Source organism: Oryctolagus cuniculus, chromosome 18 (genome assembly GCF_964237555.1).
Source record: "Oryctolagus cuniculus chromosome 18, mOryCun1.1, whole genome shotgun sequence".
NCBI lineage: Eukaryota > Metazoa > Chordata > Mammalia > Lagomorpha > Leporidae > Oryctolagus > Oryctolagus cuniculus.
The window spans coordinates 26,945,658-26,960,612 of NC_091449.1; the positions used below are offsets into that span (position 1 = coordinate 26,945,658).

At 48.8% G+C, this 14,955-nt stretch overlaps 1 long non-coding RNA gene across 1 annotated transcript; it reads left to right on the plus strand.

The window, feature by feature from the left end:
• The first annotated feature begins 9,937 nt into the window (after positions 1-9,937).
• Positions 9,938-14,696, plus strand: LOC103352338 (uncharacterized). The gene is made up of 2 exons (XR_011384272.1): positions 9,938-10,643; positions 10,875-14,696. It is a non-coding gene; the product is annotated as an uncharacterized lncRNA (long non-coding RNA).
• The last annotated feature ends 259 nt before the right edge of the window (positions 14,697-14,955 follow it).

Here is a 14,955-nt window from a genome sequence, read left to right on the forward strand (position 1 = left end):
CAGGGAACAAGGTCTGTGGCTCTGACCTGGAGCCCTTCAACTCCAGGGCAGGTCCACTTCCAGGGACCCAACTCCTGGCTGGCAGAGCTGCCAGGGCTCTTAATAAGCTGACTTCTGCTGAAGCCCTGGCTTTCCACATAAAAACCAGTGTGGTGGGCTGGCCTGTTGGGTCTCTGATGGCAGATCACTGTGTAAAGCCACCACTAACTGGGCTGCCACCTATCTTTGTATTGCTTCTTCAGCCCAGCTTCCTCTTCCTCCTGGTTTTTGTTAAAGCAGACCAGAGCATGCAAATCAAGGGTGTGCTCCTGAAGTAGGTAGGCATACAGGTTAAAATTGATTAGGTTTGTGAGCTGGAAGACCACGCCTTCACCATGCCCCCTTGTGACCTACCTGGCCACACCTGAGTGTCCACCAGCCAATCAGGTTAATTAACCACTCCCCTTTGAGAGTGGATTAAAAGCACGGGACAGGGTGTGTCCGGGCCCCCTTTTTTCCTCCATTTCCCTCGCCCTGACCTCTTGCCAGTAGGGGGCTGGCTGTAGCCCTGTGCCTCCAGGGCATGTGGCCTTTGGGCCACCTGCCTTATGCTTCCAGGACTAGATGCTCTTACATGTGGCTGGTTCCTGGTACTCCGTATGAACCCAGATTTACCCCTCTCTCTTAGATAAAGCTCTCATTCTCCTATGTATCTTTCACACCAAATAAAAACTTAAAATGGACTGTGCCTCGTTCATTTATGCCAGTATTTAGAATTCTTCTCTAAATATTAGGCAAGAACCCACTTGGGCATATTAATATTGGAGATTTATTAATAAGCATATGGTGAAATTGTATAGCACCCCAAATACCAATAACATATGTGGCACCCCAGATGGGACTTCTGGGGAAATTTAAGGGGCCACATTTTGATGTAATTTTAAGGGGTCAATTCCGATATCACTCCAACCCTAATCTTTGGTGGCCTAAACTAGAAATTTGTAGTCACAGGCACGTTCTGATAGTGGTTCTTCTTTGAGGTAGACTTTGCCCATGAGGAAACAGGCTGATTGCTTATACATGTTCTTTTTCTACTGACATTCTCTCTCTCTGGGATCATGTTCAGGTCATCTATATAATGACATTTCTAAATTGGCATCTCTGTCTCAGACCTCTCCCCATGGAGCTGTGTACCAACTACTTCCCTTCCTGATCTCCTAATGCCCAGCAGACATCTCCACTCCAGTGTCTGGAGGAACTGCCACCTTCCACTGTCCCCAACCTCCTTCTGCCATAATCGCTTCCCTATGTGTTGATGGCAACTCCATCTCTCCTTTTCCTCAGGCGGGTCCTTGACTGCTCTGGGGGCAACCCAAATGCACTCTTCCAGCAGATCTCGGCAGCTTTCAAAACCTGGCCAGAATTTCCCATTCCATCTCCATGATTGCGGAAATCACCTCACTGGCCTCCCCACCTCCGCCCTTCCCCTCTGCACTCCTTTCAGAAGTGATTATTTTAAAATGGAAGACATACTATGACCTCCTCTCCAGAGCACCCCATTGCTTCCCATCCATCAAAGTAAAACCAAAGTCTTGACGTAGTTACCATCCTCACTTCACCAAAGTCTTGATGTAGTTATCATGCTCACTTCATCACCTTCTCACTCATCCTGGGCCACATGGGTCTTCCTGAAGGGACTGGCCACACTTCTGCTTCCGGGCCTTTGCACTGCCTGTTTGTTGTGTCTGCAGTGCTTGTCTCTGAACCACCTGCACGATTCATGTCCTCACTTCCTTTAGTTTTTCACAAATCAGCAGCAAGATTGCCACTTGGCCTCAGCGATGTCTTTCCCCAAGCATTTATCATCAGGGGGCATCTTTTATATTTTCTCCACTTATTGCCTGTGTTCAGTGACTAGACTGTAGCTCTACCAGTGCCTGTTTTCATGAATCTATTCCTGGAATATAAATGTGGACCTTGCACAGGGTATTATTCAATGAAGATTTTTATGAATGGGCTAATAATGAATGTTTAGACTGACATCATGAAACTATGTCCTTAGGTACACAGAGGTTGGTAATGGAAGATGTGATTGTTGACAAGTGTGCTATAGTTTATTACACAACAGGAGCCAAAGAAGCTGAACTCAAATCACATTGGCTAGCTGCTTCCTTGTCAGTTTCTCCCGTCTGTGGTTTTTATAGCAAGTGCAGTCCAGTGCACTTACTATAACTCCACCCTAGTCTCTCACATGGTGGGCAGGGACCAAAGTATTTGGGGCGGCATACACTGCTTTCTCTGGTGCACTGGCAGGAAGATGGATGAGGAGCAGCCGGGACTTGAACTGGCACTCCGATATGGGATGCTGGCAGCTTAACCTACTGCTGCTGTGCCAGCCCTGGGAGGACGTTCTTGTCCTCTCCCTGTCCACTGTCAGCATGGACTGCCACACTCCATGAGTACCCTGGCAGGTAGCACTTCTTGCCTTGGACTTCTATCTGGGCCCATCTCAGGACGTTGGGACACTCCCTGGGGAGCTTCCTGTCCGCTGTTGGGTGACTGCAGACGTGGCTGCCCATTTACCGCATACACCAAAAAATCAATCTAGCTGTCACATTATTTCATAGTTTAACCTCTTTTTCTGGCTATGCTGTTTGGTCCTCTATACTGTGGCCAGGCATTATTACAGAAAAGGTCAGTCATCCCTTACATAAGGTCTGGGGATCAAACCGTATATCACAGTGGAGAATCCTGCAGAACAGTAGTAACTTCCCTTCTGGAAGAGAAAAGAGGAGAAGTGAAGCAGCGAGTTGGGTCTCTAGCCTGACTTCCTGGGATTTCAGATTTAACTGGCATTTGACCAATGTTTACTGCGTAGCCTGACTTAGAGGAGAAGTTGTGGCAGACGCCTCTGCCATCCTTTGGCTTCCGGATATTTACCATGTAGCCAGTGGGTTATGGGCCTGGGTTTCTGGGTTTAACTAAGTCTTACCGTGCAACCCATAAGTTTAAGTTTTTGGGCTTCTGGGCTTTCACCGTGTAGCCTGTGGACACTAGAGCTTTCTTGGGCTCCTGGAACCCAGTTCTCTAGCATCTGCCGCATAACCATCTCCCGTCGTCTCTAAGTCTCTTTTGGAACACTTTCTCCCTTTTGACTAAACCTCCCATTTGATCCACATTTGAACTAGCAATACATTTGAACTAGCAATGCCTCGTTGTTCAGCGTTAGCTGGACAGAGACTTTGTCAGTCCCTCTTTAAAGGATCTGGCTTCTGAGCCAGACACTGGAGCAGCTAGAAAGAAACACGTTTATAACTGAAGTTTAGCATCATTTCACATCTTGGCACCACTTTTAATCTAAACAGCCAATTGGTTATTATCTCTGCAAGATGAGAGATATCTCTTTTGACATCTCCAGGGGCCCTCTGGGGATGTCAAAAGTCCGGATAATTTAGAACTTGAATTTTCAGAACATCTGTTAAAGGTGCCAAGATAACTTAGAGTATCTGGTCAAAATTCCTTAACATCCTGAAATGATAGCCATTCATTAGTCAGGGTGATTTTAACACTTTTAGACCAGATCTAATCATAATGATATTTAACAATGCTTTTCATCAATCTGAACTTAACAGAGACAGTAGAGTACACAATAGATTACTTTGGCAGAACATGAATTCTATGTCTCTTGTTGTCGAATAAACCAGAAATAAAAACCTTGAACATTAGAGTTAGCACACAAAATCATCACATAACTCAGAATTATTTAACAGAGTCAAAAAGAGCTTACAGGACCTAACTTTAGAAATGTCAGAGTAACCGATTAAGCAGACACTGTTAAAAAGAGACATTACAGTTTTTGCAAAAACAGATTTAAGATTTATGATTGAGACCATTTACTAACATTAGTACACTTTTTTTAAAAACCCCATTGTTATAACAGAAGATCAGACTTCAACTTTAGGTCAGTGTAATTTTGGCATTAGCACTCAACTTAAAGAAAACTCTGTAAACAATTTTAAAATTGTAAACCTTTTTTTTTTAAACTTTTATTTAATTAATACAGATTTCCAAAGTACAGCTTATGGATTACATTAGCTCCCCCACCATGACTTCCCTCCCACCCGCAACCCTCCCCTTTCCCGCTCTCTCTCCCCTTCCATTCATATCAAGATTCATTTTCAATTTTCTATATATACAGAAGATCAGTTTAGTATACATTAAGTAAAGATTTCAACAGTTCGCACCCACATGGAAACACAAAGTGAAAAATACTGTTTGAGTACTCGTTATAGCATTAAATCTCAATGTACAGCACATTAAGGACAGAGATCCTACATGAGGAGTAAGTGCACAGTGACTCCTGTTGTTGACTTTACAAATTGACACTCCTGTTTATGGCATCAGTAATCTCCCTATGCTCCAGTCATGAGTTTCCAAGGCTATGGAAGACTTTTGAGTTCACTGACTCTTATCTTATTTAGACAAGGTCATAGTCAAAGTGGAAATTCTCTCCTCCCTTCAGAGAAAGGTACCTCCTTCTTTGAAGACCTGTTCTTTCCACTGGGATCTCACTCACAGAGATATTTCATTTAGGTTTTTTTTTGGCCAGAGTGTCTTGGCTTTCCATGCCTGAAATACTCTCATGGGCTTTTCAGCCAGATCCCAATGCCTTTAGGGCTGATTCTGAGGCCAGAGTGCTGTTTAGGATATCCGCCATTCTATGGGTCTGCTGTGCAGCTCGCTTCCCATGTTGGATCGCTCTCCCCTTTATTTATTCTATCGGTTAGTATTAGCAGGCACTAGACTTGTTTATGTGATCCCTTTGACTCTTAGTCCTTTCATTATGATCAATTGTGAACAGAAATTGATCACTTGGGCTAGTGAGATGGCATTGGTACATGCCACCTTGATGGGATCGAATTGGAATCCCCTGGTATGTTTCTAACTCTACCGTTTGGGGCAAGTCAGCTTGAGCATGTCCCAAATTGTACATCTCTTCCCACTCTTATTCCCACTCTTATATTTAACAGGGATCACAATTCAGTTAAATTTCTAAAATTGTAAACCTTTTAAAACTTTTCATGACTTGCTCACACCTTCTGAAACTTTACACCCGTAGTTACTTTTACATAGTCTTGAATTGTCATGTATGGACAACCTATGAGAATACATGCTAACAAACTCAGTCTCTCTTATTGAATTTGAGATGTTAAAAGTACACATAATACATTTTACCAAGTTTTACTTAGCACCAATGCCTAGATAACTTAAAACAGAGTTATTAATGAATACCACACCATTATCTGAATTAAAAGTCAAAATTACATTTCCCATGCTTTTAAGTAACATGAGGATAACAGCTGAGCAGCAACAGGGACACCAGTGCATGTTTACAACTTTGAAAAGATCTTCATTGTTAAGAGAAACAAGTTTAAAGCATATCAAAGACATGTAAAACTGAGCAAGTGAGCCAAGAGCAAACCTAAGGGCGTTTGCATTAACTCCATTCTCTGAACCAATTTGTATTGGCTTACTTTAGTTAACAACATAAAGGCCTGTATACATAGAATTTACTTCTCATTTTCATAAGACCACTCTAGCTGGAAAGCAAAAACATGAATACAGCATAGGTCTGATACCATTTACAACATTTTAATACATTTCACATAATCTGAATTGACTCAAACAGCTGTTACTTTAACAAATTTTAGAGTCTCATCCTTTGAGAGTTCCAGGGATCCGACTGGAAGCCCAAAGTTGGAAGACTCAGTTTAAAATTTAAGCTGTCAGAGTCAAGCGGTTTAGTCAACAATTAGTACGTTTCTGATCAGTTGGGTAATCACTCAAACATTAAAACAGACAAATAACGTAAACAACTTCGAGTTGCAGTTTTCCCAATCAAGACTCATAATGGCAATAGAAAAATGTGAAACCTTCAAGACAGGTGAACGCTCTCATCAGATAAGTCAGGGACAGCAGCACAGAAAAGAACTAGTCATCAGCATATGAGCCCATTGCTTAGGCTTCCATTAACTGCAAAGAGAAAAACCCATCAGGTTGGAAAGGGTTAATGGATTACGGGTTCTGGCTCCCTTAGGTAAGGCCAGCAGTAGTATTGAATTGGAAATTCCTCCAGGGGAGGAAAAAAGCAGCCCTGGGTTGGGGGGGGCAATCTCCCTAGAGATATCTGGCTTTGCCTACCTGGGTGTGGCAGGCCACATGGACTGGAATAGAGAAAGGCTGTGGTCCCCCATTTACAGGGAAGACTGTGCACACCGGGGCCTGGCAGGACTGGGCGTGGGGTTGGGTAGGTGCGCCGTTTCACCAAGAGTGCTGGGAACCTCCTGTAATTCAACCAAAGCTAGATCAATCAGGACTACTGCAGACATTCAGTCAATTAAAACAGATAGTTAACTTTAGCTCCTTTCCAGATTCAGTCCTCAGGCAATCAAAGCTTAGCAACAGTAATAGTTCACAAAAACTTTAAGACGCACCAGAGCTACCATAAGCTGCAAAGACGGAAAACCTTCTACCAGGTTGGAAAAGGTTAACATGTAACAGCTTTTCCCTAGGTGGAGAGACCTGTGGAATTCCCTCTTCCTTTCTCCAGGCCAGCGGTATAGGAATGGAGACGAGCAGAGCCGAGCAAAGAGTGGGGGAGGGAGACGGAAAACTACAGAGGACCGAGATGTGAGCGACTGCCCTCACCTTCCCCTACGAATCCCAGCTGGAGCATAGGGAAAAGCCCTGATGTCTGGGGCTGAGTGGGTGTTTGAAATCTCCTGTCACTCAAGATTGCCCACTACCTAGTTGTCCGAGTTTACCTGGAGGGCCAATATTAGCCAAAAAGTTACTGGAGAAAATGTAGGGTTCTTGTCTTCGCGCAAGAAAGAATTCAGGTGTGAGACAGAGTAGTGGGAGGTAAAATAGCAAAGTTTATTAGGGAAGGGACATCCGTAAGGATGGATGGACACTTCTCCAGACAGGACCTGGGAAAGAGTGCAGTCACTCGGACTGGGGGGGGGGGAGGGGAGGAAGGAGCGAGGTTACCTGGTTGAGTGGAGAGAGTACACCTGGCCAGACCAGACGGGCGGCTCAGCAGAGAGGTAGAGGGCTGAGCGCGCAGTCTGGTTGAAGCCGGGGGGGGTTTTTAAGGAGATGGGTCTTGGTCTTCATACATCTCCTCCTGAAACAAAGGATTTTATGGCTGTAAATATTAAGAAGCTCCTATCTGAGTTTTGCCCTGAAGGTATCAGACAGGAGGAAGCCTAGCTGGCTCCATCCTGGGTTCAGAGGAAGGTGAACAGGACCCCCTAGAGAATGGGGATCCGGAGCAGGGTGTTTGAAATGCAGATACTGGGCTGCACCTGGGAGATTGTGGAAGATTTGTCAGGCAGAAGGGGCGGGGACCTCCACCTGGCAGGTTATCAGGTAGAAGGGGGTAGGGCAGAATGTGAATACCGGGCTGCCTCTGAAACATTGTCAGGATGACTTTGAGATGCAGATGCATATGCTGGACATAGATGTCTTCTCTTTAGGCCTTTATGTCACACACACATAAGCTCATAACTGACTTCCTACCTAACAGCTGTGTCTTTGGCTGTCACAGGGTGGTTTTGGTTTCCATTGGTTTCCAGTGATGGTTTGGGCTGTAACTGCTGCAGAAGATTTTGCAGTTATCTGAGAACTGTATCAGATTGTGATATGATTCCATCATCTTGGCTGACTTGGGGTTGGAGACCATTAATTTTTTAATTTCTTCAGACTGAGGGTGCCCTAGTGCATCCCAGATCTTCCCTTCATTAGGTAGAAGTTAGAAATTAGCCTATATGTTGGCCAGCGCCGCAGCTCACAAGGCTAATCCTCTGCCTGTGGCACCAGCACCCCGGGTCCTAGGCCCGGTTGGGGTGCCGGATTCTGTCCCAGTTGCCCCTCTTCCAGGCCAGCTCTCTGCTGTGGCCCGGGAGTGCAGTGGAGGATGGCCCAAGTGCTTGGGCCCTGCACCCCATGGGAGACCAGGAGAAGCACCTGGCTCCTGGCTTTGGATCATCATGGTGCGCCGGCCACAGTGCGCCGGCTGCAGCGGCCATTGGGGGTGAACCAACGGCAAAGGAAGACCTTTCTCTCTGTCTCTCTCTCTCACTGTCCATTCTGCCTTTCAAAAAAAAAAAAAAGAAAAAAGAAAAAAGAAATTAGCCTGTGTGTGAGAGAGGGAGAAGAAACAGGCAAGTCTACAGAAGCCCCAGGAGCCCAGCATTTTACATTTCAAAGTCCTGCCCAGACCCTGATAACCTTCCAGGTAGCCTCAGCCCTCCCCACTCCCCTGCCCCAAGGAAAGCTCCCAGGAGAATTCTCTTTGGGTTACCTGACCTGATAACATGGGTCACAGATGCCCAGGGGGAAGCTCTTGTGCCCTGAGCTAGGGCTTCCCAAGCCTGGGGGAGGAACTCGCTGATTTACACTCAGCAAATCCTTTGGCCTGGAGGGGGGAAAGCGACTCCCTTGAAAACCAGGAGTCTAACCAAAGACTGCAAGCTCAGCTCTCTGCTCTTTGCTGAACCGCCCACCCAGACTGCCCAGGTGTATTGTCTCTGTTTAACCATGTAAACTCGCTTTCCCCAGTTCTGAGTGACTGTGCACTCACCCTCTATCTGTCCCTTCCATTCTGATGGATGCCCTGTCCCCAATAAAACTTTATTACTTTGCTCTCAGTCTCACACCTGAATTCTTTCTTGTGTGAAGACAAGAACCTCACTTCTCCACAGTGACACCTGCACATTTTTGTGGACGTAGGATACACCGTTTTCAAACTATCCCTTGAATGCAATTATTTTATTTCACTTTACATATTAAAATTAAATTTTAGATGTCTCAAAGGCTTGATTTATTCCTCAGACATTATTAAATCCATGTTTCAATGTTAAATTAATGTTAACTCAGGGTTCAGACATTATGAAAGACGCTCCGAGCCTGTGGTAGCTTTGTTAGCGACGAACGCGTCCTGAAGCTGTCCGTGTTCTCCTAAATGTCTTTCCTGCTGCCAGGGCTTTGGCCACCAGAGAAACTGGAGCTGTCTCAGGGGCAGGGGCCCTTCCTCCACCGCGTACTCTTCTCTATTTCTCAGGCTTCACTGTGGCTGGTGGTGAAGGAGCAGATTTTAGGAAAATCCAAAGTGATTTATGCCCAGCTGTGAAAAATGTGCAGAGCACGGCCTCCCTGCTGGAGGTGTGGGTGGAAGATGAAGGGCATTTCCACGCCCATGGGCATCGCCTGTCCCTCTCAGGAGCCCCCTTCCTCAGACCCTGCTCCGGCAGCTCCGCGAGTGTCTCCTGAGGACAGGGAGCCCTCTCCCTGAGCTGTGACCGGAAGCACAACCGAGGGACTGGATGGGTGAAGTCCATGGGCCAAGCGGTCACTCAGCAGCTCAGGTTGCATACTCCGTCCAAAGTGATCACCCACCCTTAGCTTTGCTTGTTCATAGGGCTTCTGATTCCTCAGGAGAAGTCAGAGATTTGTTTTTTGTTGTTTTAAAGACTTATTTGGGGGCCGGCGCCGCGGCTCACTAGGCTAATCCTCCGCCTAGCGGCGCCGGCACACCGGGTTCTAGTCCCGGTTGGGGCGCCGGATTCTGTCCTGGTTGCCCCTCTTCCAGGCCAGCTCTCTGCTGTGGCCCAGGAGTGCAGTGGAGGATGGCCCAAGTGCTTGGGCCCTGCACCCCATGGGAGACCAGGATAAATACCTGGCTCCTGCCATCGGATCGGCGCGGTGCGCTGGTTGCAGCAGGCTGGCCGCGGCGGCCATTGGAGGGTGAACCAACGGCAAAGGAAGACCTTTCTCTCTGTCTCTCTCTCTCACTGTCCACTCTGCCTGTCAAAAAAATAAAAAAAAATAATAAAAAATAAAAAAAAGACTTATTTGGGAGGCAGAGTTACAGAGAGAGATGGAAAGACAAAGAGAGACAGAGAGAAAGGTCTTCCATCTCCTGGTTCACTCCCCCAAAAGGCTGCAACAGCCAGAGCTGGGCAGACCCAAAGACAGGAGCCAGGAGCTTCTTTCAGGTCTCTAATGTGGGTGCAGGGACCCAAAGACTTGGGCAATCTTCCACTGCTTTTCCAGGCCATAGCAGAGAGCTGGATCGGAAAAGGAACAGCAAGGATGTGAACCAGCACCCACGCGGGATGCAGGAGCCGCAGGTGGAGGGAGGCTCAGCCTACTATGCCACAGCACCGGCCTCGAGATTTGAATTCTTATACTCAGCTACTTGATTGTAAAATATTGGCAACTAAGTCAATATTTTACAAATCCAACTGAAACACTCCTGTGGCCTCTGGATCAGAGACCAGGCTGGTGGCTGTGTTCCCTTCCCCTTGTCTGTTCCCTGCTTCCTCCCTCCTCTGGGTGGGGTGCCGGAGGAGGAGGGGGCTGTGTTCCTTTGTGACCTCACTCCCACCCTGGCCTCCCGTTGAGCCTGCCAGTGGCTTGGCTGCGGTCTGTCTTTTCTCTAAGAACACTTGAATCCCTCCAAGTAATCGAGGCCTAATTATAGCTATCAGGATGCCACCTCCGAGGACGGGGTGGAAATTAATGAAGTGTTTCGCACATGCTCTCCAGCACCTGCAGAAGAACTCGCGACTTCCTCCCAGAATGGCATTCTTCCTCGTCAGGTGGAAATTAGAGTAGGAACAGGGCAAGGCTTCTCCGTGTGCCCAGCCAGCCGGCTGCTGCAGAGTCACCTGCGGGGCTGGGGCTGGGGCTGGGGCTGGGCGGGGCATGGTTAACATGCAGATTCCTAGCCCTCACTGCTCCGAGCCCAGTCCAGTCCCAGACAGGGGGCTGGGGTGCTGGGGACCTTGCAGCTTTAACAGGCACGCCCCGCCCCCCGCCCCCCACCCCAGGTGCTGCTAACCCTCATTAACATCTGAGGAGGAGGACTGAGGAAGCCTCAGAGGAAAACCACCGGGAGGCCCGGGGAGAAGTGGTGGGTGGAGAGGGTGCTGCTTAAAGAAAGCCACGGTAGGGCACAGTTCCTACGGTGACCTTAGACTTCGCTTAGAGGAAGGAGCCGAGCTCCGAGCTCCGCTGTGACTTGGGCCCTGGTGAGTCTGCCGTTTTAAAGGGAGAAGGAGGGAGGAAGGGAGTGAGGGTTGGAGGCTACGTGGACTCAGACAAGGGAAGAGGTACAAAGGCCTGGGCCGTGCCCATGCCCAGGGCAGCTGTGTCTGGGAGCTGTCCCCTCCCCCACAGCGGGTCCCTGTCCTCCCCACGGCCTGGGTGCCAGAGGCCTCGCTCTCCTTGAGGCCTACACGTGTCAAAGCAAGGGCTCTCCGGAGGTACGCAAGACACAGAGTCACAAGGGTAAGGCCGGAAGGGAGCCGCGGGGGCCCGCGCCAGGTGTGGGCTAGAAGGGAACTTGCAGGCAGCGCCGGGTGGCCCTGGAGAGGGGCAGCGTTCTGTGCTGAGGGTTCTGCCGCGCTCCTTCCTGGTGACCATTAACTCAGTGTCTTTGAGTCTTGCTGAGGCTTTTTAAGGCCGTGGAATTACGTAGCCCCACGGGGGAGACAGTCTGGCGATTGGGTGGGAGGGACTGCTGTGGAGATGGCGAGGGCTGAGGTCCCAACCAGACGTGAGGCCCGCGGAAGCTTCCTGTAGTTCTGTAAGCCTCAGTTTCCCCTTAGGGTGCAGAGGCAAGAGACTGCAGGTACAGCGCCCTCACCCACAGTCGACGAGGAGGGTGCCCACAGGCAGGGCGGGAGGAGTGGACCACTGGTACCGTTAATGTTGCTGTCGTCCTCCGGCACTGAAAGAGAGGGGAAGTTAGGTCTGCAGCCAATTGAATCACAAATGGACAGAGGCCGAGACTGTTTGAGACTGAAAAGACCCCTGAGGCCCTGCTGCTATAAAAGAATGCCCAAGGCTGGGTAATTTATAGACAATAGAAGTTGATTTGGGGGCCTGTGCTGTGGCATAGTAGGCTAATCCTCTGCCTGCAGTGCCGGCATCCCGCACAGCCTGGTTTTTGTCCCAGCTGCTCCTCTTCTGATCCAGCTCTGGGCTTGTAGCCTGGGAAAGTGGTAGAAGATGGCCCAAGTGCTTGGGCAGCTGCACCTGCATGAGAGACCCGTAAGTTTTGGCTCCTGGCTTCGCATCTGCCTAGCTCTGGCCATTGTGGCTATTTGGAGAGTGAACCAGTCGGTGCAAGACCTTTTTCTCTGTCTCTAGCTATACCTCTCAAATAAATAAATAAAATTTATTTTTTTTAAAAAAAATTATTAATAGAAGTTGATTTGAGATCCGGCGGTGTAGCATAGTGGGTGAAGCTGCCTGGCTTCTGCAGTGCCAACATTCCATATGGGTGCCAGTTCAAGACGCGGCTGCTCCACTTCCCATCCAGCTCTCTGCTATGGCCTGGGAAAGCAGTAGAAAATGGCCCATGTCCTTGGGTCCCTGCACTCATGTGGGAGACCCAGAAGGAGCTTCTGGCCCTGGTTTTGGATCAGTGCAGTTCCAGCCGTTGTGGCCAATTGGGGAGTGAACCAGCGGATGGAAGACCTCTCTCTCTCTCCTCTCTCTCTGCCTCTCCTTCTCTCACTGTGTAACTCTTTCAAATAAATAAATAAATCTTTTTTAAAAAAGTAGTTGATTTGGGTCCTCTTTGGTTCTGGGGGTGTGGCTATGGATTCTGCCAGGGTTCTTATGCTGGAAGGCGGGGAACCCTGTGAGAGACAGCAGGTGGTGCTCATCAGAAACTGCCCCTAACTGCCCCTGAGTGACAGCCACAGCCACCGGGGCTGTTAATCTGTGCACAAGAGTAGAATTCTCATGACCTGAATGCTCTCAGAGGTCCCACCTCCCAGCATGGGCACGTGGCAACTGAATCTCAATAGAACTCTAGAGGGGATGCACATTCAAGCCTATGGAACACTCTAAAACTGGTTGGAGGAATTGCTCTAGAGCACTGCCCCCCCCCCCAACAAGAACAACAAAACTGGTTCTGCTTCCCCAAAAGCCAATTACTTTTTTTATAGAAAACTTTTATTTAGTAAATATAAATTTCAAAAGTACAATTTTTGGATTATAGCGGTTTTCCCCCCATAACCACCCTCCCACCTGCGAACCATACCATCTCCTACTCCCTCTCCCATCCCATTCTTTATTAAGATTCATTTTTAATTATCTTTATATACAGAGGATCAACTTAGTATATACTAAGTAAAGATTTCAACAGTTTACACCCACACAGACTCATAAAGTATAAAGGACTGTTTGAAGACTAGTTTTACTGTTAATTCTCATAGTACAACACATTAAGGACAGAGGTCCTACATGGGGAGCAAATGCACAGTGACTCCTGTTGTTGATTTAACAATTGACACTCTTATTTATGACGTCAGTAATCACCTGAGGCTCTTGTCAAGAGCTGCCAAGGCTGTGGAAGCCTCTTGAGTTCACAAACTCCGACCTTATTTAGACAAGGCCTTAGTCAAAGTGGAAGTTCTCTTCTCCCTTCAGAGAAAGGTACCTCCTTCTTTGATGGCCCCTTCTTTCCACAGGGATCTCACTCACAGAGATCTTTCATTTAGGTCATTTTTTGCCACGTGCCTTGGAAAAGCCAATTACTAAAGAAAACAGGAATTCATTTGCAATAAGCAAAGAGTTGGCAGTGATCATTCTTTGCCAGCCTGGCTCAAGGCTGTGGATGTTGAGCCGACAGTGGGGAGGAGCGGTGTGTGACCGGACTGTGTGTGGGCCACTGTCAATCTGCAGTGGGATTGGCCTTGTGCGGATTGGTCAGTGATGGCCCAGTGTGGTGTGTCAGTGGTGGCAGAGATGACTGCTCTGTTGGGTCCGAGGTTTAGGTTGTGGACGACGTTGGTCAGGGCCTGTGAGTTCCTGCAAAGCTGTCAGGCTAGAGGCCAGCATGAAGATGTTAACCTAGAGTCTTTGTGATTCCGGGTCTTGGCTCTGGCTTTGCCCTTGTGTCACTCCCTTAGCTTCTGAGTCACTTTTCACAGAGTAACTGGAGTGGAGGGAGAGCGAAGAAGTCCACAGCGAGGGAATTAGGGTGAGGGCGTGGCTTCAGCAGCAGGCCCTCAGCTGAGTCGGGCAGGAAGCAGCTGAGAAAGTGGAAGACGCCCTGGGTAGAGCGTCCTCCCTCTTGCCCTCTTTAGGAGTGAGCATGGAGAATAAAGGAACACAAAGGACCTCCTTGCCACAGACTGCAGGGCCACGGAGGTACGGGGGCCCTCTTGAGGCCTTGGTGGGGCAGCAACGGTGCTTGTCCTACCCTGTTCCACTCCTGCGTGTTGTCTGTGCAGGGCAGGAGAGCTGTCTGAGTTCCTGGGGAAAGAGCGGCCGGTGCTGCCTTGCAGAGCAAGCTGGCCCCGAGGTGCTGGCTGTGAGCCTGGCGCTGGGCGTGGGCTGTCTCCCCTGGCCAGGAGTGCTCAGCATGTGGACGGAGAACAGTCTATGTGGGTTGCAGGAGAGGGCTAGAGGTGAGGATTTCATTATTCCTGATTGTTTGCTGCCCTCCCTGGTGGGGTGCGTTCTTGCACACTCCAAGATGTTAGGCTCTGGCTGGTGAGATGTGAGTGAAGGGCTGGTGGGACTTGAGGGCTGAAGCTCTAAGCACCGATACACAGCGTGCCGTGGCTCTTTTCTCTCTGCCAGTGAGCTGCTGGCAGAGACCCCCACAGGGCCTGTCCCTGCAGCCTTAGCCAGAGAAAGGGAGGGAGAAGGAGAGAGAGAGGGGGAGAGAGAGGGAGGGGGAGGAGAGAGAGAGAAAGGGAGGAAGAGAGAGATAGAAAGGGAGGAAAGGAGGGAGGAAGAGGGGGTGAGAGAGAATGTGGAGCTGCAGTCTCTGCAGACCACACCTTTGTTGCTCTATGCCAGGATTGCAAACTTTCTGTGAAGGATAAGTCAGGGATTCTTCAGGGTTTGTGCACCCTGTGGTCTGTGCCAGAGCTCCGCGGCTCAGCT